This window comes from Lygodium microphyllum, chromosome 28, assembly GCF_053477565.2.
Source record: "Lygodium microphyllum isolate KBCC chromosome 28, Lygodium_microphyllum_v1.1.10, whole genome shotgun sequence".
Lineage (NCBI taxonomy): Eukaryota > Viridiplantae > Streptophyta > Polypodiopsida > Schizaeales > Lygodiaceae > Lygodium > Lygodium microphyllum.
The window spans coordinates 110,686,144-110,691,571 of record NC_141162.1 but is presented as its reverse complement, the minus strand read 5'-3'; positions in this window follow the sequence as shown (position 1 = coordinate 110,691,571).

The window sequence follows — 5,428 nt, the reverse complement described above, 5'->3', positions numbered from 1 at the left end:
TTGCGGTGACTTGGACATTGAACACATTTGCACGAAGACCTGTGTCATCCTGCATCCACTTGTCACTTCATGAGAGTATATGCAAGTTGCATGCGTCAAGTACAACGAACAAATGCAATCATGTCAAGATATAACTTTTCAAAATGTTATGATGCTGATTGCAATGCCTATTCAGTGCTTGTTAAAGATGTGGCATATATTAATGATAGGTAAAGGAAGTGTGTACAAGTGGGGAGCTTGCCCCTTTCATCATCAAAAGACAAAAAGTTATGGCAGGATGGCTTGTTAAGCTGCTTGTATATCATAGGGGCTACTCGGTTTGCACAAGGCGGGGTGACTCCGGGTGGTTAGGCGACTGAGGCTCTGCTGGTGAGGGGCTCCTGTGAGGTTGGGCAGGGAAGATGTCGGCTAGGACCTGAATGGTGTAGTCTCTAGCTATGACCGTTTCCAAGATGCTTTTGAACAATGCATCGAATTCTTCCTTGTCTCAAGCTGCCCTTTTAGCCTTTGAGCACCTGGTTCCCGAGCGCCTGTTGGGGACTTACACAACCGGTGTTGCCATACCTTGTGTGCTTCTTTGAGCTTCTACTCCCCTAACCTGGGGATTCTTCAGCCTACGTTCGGGGTGGTGTCGCTTGGGACCTCGTTTCTTTGCATACCTTTTGAGGGTAGGCACGTAGCGCACTAGCGGAGGGGCGTGTGCTGCATGTTCTTGTCAACAGCGGAGAGCATCTTTGCAAGCCAGCTGCCCTAGGTGCTCCATGTCTTCCTCGTAGGGGGACCTGCAAGATGCAAACCAAGGATTAGGCCTTGATACAGGATAAAACTATTCTCATGTAAGGGATTATAGTGTGGGTTATCAAGCGCATATGACGAGAAGAGGAGGGGTGAGGCATGCAATGCTTGTTGTAGAGGGATGGCCTCCATGATGATGTTCATTTAGCCTCCAGCCATTAGCAGATCTTGGCTCATGCTAAGTTACGCGGACTGGTGGTCATGGATTGGGGCAGGGCTCATCCTCGTAAGGATAGACCGGAAAGGGAAAAATGTGTATAGAAAGGGATTACACCCTGTCTACACCATCAGAGATGTTGGTCAGGGCTTCCTATGGTGGTAATGAGGGGTGCATGCCCTCCGCCCGGAGGTGGAAATGGTCACACAACTTCTAAATATGTGGTGAGAGGAGGACCTGACGAGCTTAGCCTGTTGACCCCAACTCTTCTCCCTGCACTTGACTATTATTGCTTGTGTGTGTTGATAGTGTCTATACAGTGTCACAAAAGTCATTGTTTATTTACATACATATCCATGATTCCATGTCACTTCATGAGGATAAAATCCATTTGTAGAACTCTGGATTGTACTGGAGCATGGCACATGCATCCAGTACTCGTGGCAGCTTACTCAATACAGATAGATATTTTGCAACATCGAGTAGCATGGAACCTTGTCCAAGTCTGCTGGCAACATGTGACTCCTCCTCAGTGAGAACCTTATCAAATAGAGAGTTCTCTTGGCTAGGTTCAGCTAAGTCCGTACCCTAAATGGCAGTCAGCACTCAAAGGGAAGTTGGTGCCACATAGGTTGGGTCTCTTTGAGACCGCCATTTGGCCAATCGCTCCTCTGAGACTGTCATGATCTAGGCTCCTAGTTCGGCCATTGCAACGTGGTTTTCAGGCTTCCTCGCCAGAGATGAGTCGCATGCGTTCATACAGGAGCCTGTTATAGTGCTTGTCAAGATGTTCTTGCTCTTCCCAAGATAAGGGAAAGGGCAAGTATTCTTCGAGCTGCTCTTTAGGGAATGCGCGCATGTCTGCTAGGACATAGACACATGCGAACACTTTGAGCTTAGCATCCAACTCAGTTAAGCACTCTGTGACACTTCTATGTTCAACAAGGGCTTGCTCAGTTGCTATCTCATGCAAGGTTCTAGGAGTTTGCCTTGGCTTTAGCGTAGCTAGGGGCTCAGGCCTAGATGCGCAAGTTTGGCCAATGCTAGGATTTCTTATGCTCTTGGGGTTTCCATGTTTCTCCTAAGGCTTCGTTATTGCGTCATGGTTCTCCTTGGATGTGACTGGCATAGGTTTGTCACCCTGTTGTGATAGCATTATATCCACTCTTGATTGGTCAATGCAAGTTCTATTGTCGGTGGATTGAGTGTTGCAAGCAGCCATTAATAGTAACGACTGCTTTGATTTTTCAGAGCACACAGATGTGTCTGAGGTTTCACCGCTATTAGGAGAGGCATCAATGGGTTCATTGGTGGATGGACTCGATGCTTTATTCATCATCTCTCCAGCGCTCTTCGTCTCAATGTTCTTGGGGTCCACAATCACCTGCAACTGTTGTTGTTTTCACTATTTTCTCCTGTTTTTCTTGGTCAGTGAAGGTGCATCTTTCAATGACTCAGGACCCTGGACTAGGTCAACTGTTGATGTGCTTGGTTGGGCCTCAGCATTTCCTTTCTCTAGTGTGTCCTCATGGGACATAGCCGTGGCCTGCTGAATAGTCTCGCCAGGTTGTGAGGGTACAACTGGCTCCCTTTTGGGCGAGTCTAGCTCTTCAGACAACTTCCACGTGTTTAACTCCTCCGGCCTAGGCTTTAGGCACTTTGGAAGTGCTGGAGTTGTCAAGGAAGTTGGTTGCGACACCTTCTTCATAGGTAAACTGCTAAGGACACGTTCCGCAAGGGGCATTGTCACGGCCAAGGGCTGTGACGGCGGTGATCCCTGATTGGAAGTAGTAGCGGCTAGTCTAGTGGGCTGGCTAAACTTGGTGGATTGCAGTGTCAGGTCCCTAGGGCGATCGGAAGTGGTCGCGTCTTTTGTTGCCCTTTGAGCATTCATCTGTGTAGATCGAGCATGAGTTGATCCAGTCACATTGGGTTGTACATGCATATCCTTGGGCAGAGAGCTACGGCTAGTGTCATGTCCCCCCTCTTGGATATTTGGAAGCTTTGATGGAGATAGAGATTGGGAGTGAGCAGCCGCCATTGACGATCGCTGTTGTGCTTCCTGTGTCCATTTGGGAAAAGAGGATGTAGGAGATCTAGGACTCTTAGGTGGACTTGGCACTGGCTGAATGATTTGCTCGAGGCTACTAGATGATTGTGCCATTTGCTTTGTTGAGCGATCAACCTTGCCATGAGCAATGTTGTGCCTATGATGCCTATTATCCTCTTGGAAAATCAAAGGCTCTTTGGGCACTAATGGCTTTTGTGCATGCTCAATGGCTACATATGACATCTGCTTATTAAGCATGCTATGCTGAGGCTCTTTCTTTCGAACACTCATGTCTGGTTTCTTACCTCGAGACCTAGAGTTTCTCTTAGATTTCCTCCTGTGCTTCATTACTTTTGATGCAATCTTGCCTTCAGTTGATAGAGATGGTTTAGCAGGGGATTTTGGTACCCAAATCCATTAGTTACCTGCAATCTAAAGCCCGTCCTTGGCATTGTCTCTTGACTTTCTTGTTTCAAGCATGGCCTCACTCACTGGTTCTCGTTGTTCGACCTATGCTTGTATCAACTCTTCCAACAAGTCATTGCTCTCATTAGTAGGCTTGCATGTTACGTCAGCACCTTCCTTGCCTTTCCCTCGAGGTTCGATGAGGTCACCCTTGTTAAAGGTTGTCACTATCCTCACACCCGGTAGTGTCAGGTGTATCCTCTATGCTATATAGTCAGCCTCACATTTGGTTGCCCTTTTGAAGGGTCTTCCCAGGAGTGTTTCCTTACCATATTTAGCACTATTTGGCGGAACATGAAATAGGATAGACAAGCTTTCAGTTTCAATTGTTGCAAGGATATTGTACTTTCCTATGAGTGCTTGTGGAGGTTCCCCATAAGGGCTAAGAGTTGCATTAGTCGGTGTCAGCTCTGGTTGGCCTAGTAGGGTCCATGCCTCATAGGTTAAGACATTAAAATCTGCTCCTTTATCAATCAGAGCATCGATAGTATGCTCTCTTTTCGCGGTGAGTTTGACCCTAAGATAAGCAGGTGGTACTATGTCTTCATCTTTCGGGTCTTGGCTTGTGAATTTAAGCCTTTTGACAAATGCCCATGAGTCCCCAACTTCACGACCAGATGTGGATTCTCTACTAATGTCTTGGCTCGTCAGTGCAGTGCTATTCAAAGAGCATCTATTGTCAGGACTGTCATATCTAGTCATTCTCGCTATTGTAGCTTGATGTCGTTGCTTTCCGCTTTGACTAGATGCAGTTCGAATGCAACATGTATGTGTTTTTGCAGTGTGGCCTTTTTGCCCTTGTTGGCTAGATTGGCCCATTGAGGTTCTAGGGTCTCTGTTTCTCTCGATTCGGGTATGGGCTTTTGGTTGCTCTTTTGTCAGTGAGAATCCATGTTCATGTAGAGCCATTACTACATTAGGGTCTAATTTGAAGGACCTGTCATGGCGCGTGTTTTCTCTCCAACCCACTTGGGGGAGGTGCGGAGGGGACAAAGCCCCCTCTACGGGGGTCTGGGGGGGCAATCCCTCCCCAGCCCGAAGGGCCGTTACGGTAAACACCATGTGCAATTTAAAGGACCGTTTAGCCAAATTTTGAACTACTTGCTCTAGGTTTTAGCTCAGTGATGGATCTGTGATGTGCCTTTAGCTCTACATAGCCTTTGGGGTCAATTTCGAGGTTCAAAGTTTTTATAATATGTTGCCTCGTTTGTTTTTGGCCAATCAGGTTTAACTACTCAGCGCTTTGCGTCTAGGTCTCTGGGTCTCGCTGTTGCCTACTTCAAGCTGCTAAGCAGATGCTCCCTACGATTTCGTCTATTCCGTGTGCCAGAATCAAGTTCTAAGCATTAGAAGGACTTTCAACAGTTTGCACTGCTCAGATCTAGCCGGGTCAAGTCAAATTTCTGAGAATTTGATAAAAAATTACACTCGGCCCAGCTGGTCCGAATTGTAGGGTCCGAGTGGGTCACTCGGACGGGCCGAGGGCCAAATTTGTGACTCGGACAGGGTAGACTCGGATGGGCCGAGGCGCAGATTCGGACGAAGTCGCTCGGACAGGTTGGCTCGGACGGGCCGAATGGTCAATTCGGACGAGGTCACTCGAACGGGCTGAGGTACTTGGGCCGAGGGCCAAATATGACACGTGATCGAGGGCCGAATCCTATGGCTCCGACGGGCTGAGGGCCGAATTAATCGGTGGTCCGAATGGTCGACTTGGACGGGCCGAGTAGGTCTGGGCGAGGGCCAAGTAGGTCTGGACAAGGGCTGATTAGGTTTTCAGGCCAAGTGGGCCAAAGGAAAGAGGGTCGAGGGCCGATTCTGGGACTCGGCCTAGAAGCGACTGCTCGGACAGGCCGAATGGGACGTGACGACGACAGCGAGAGGTCGATCTTGCTCGATTCTTGCGATTTAATCAATCATAGCAAGCATAAACCTCCATATCCTATCTAGGGGGATAGGCG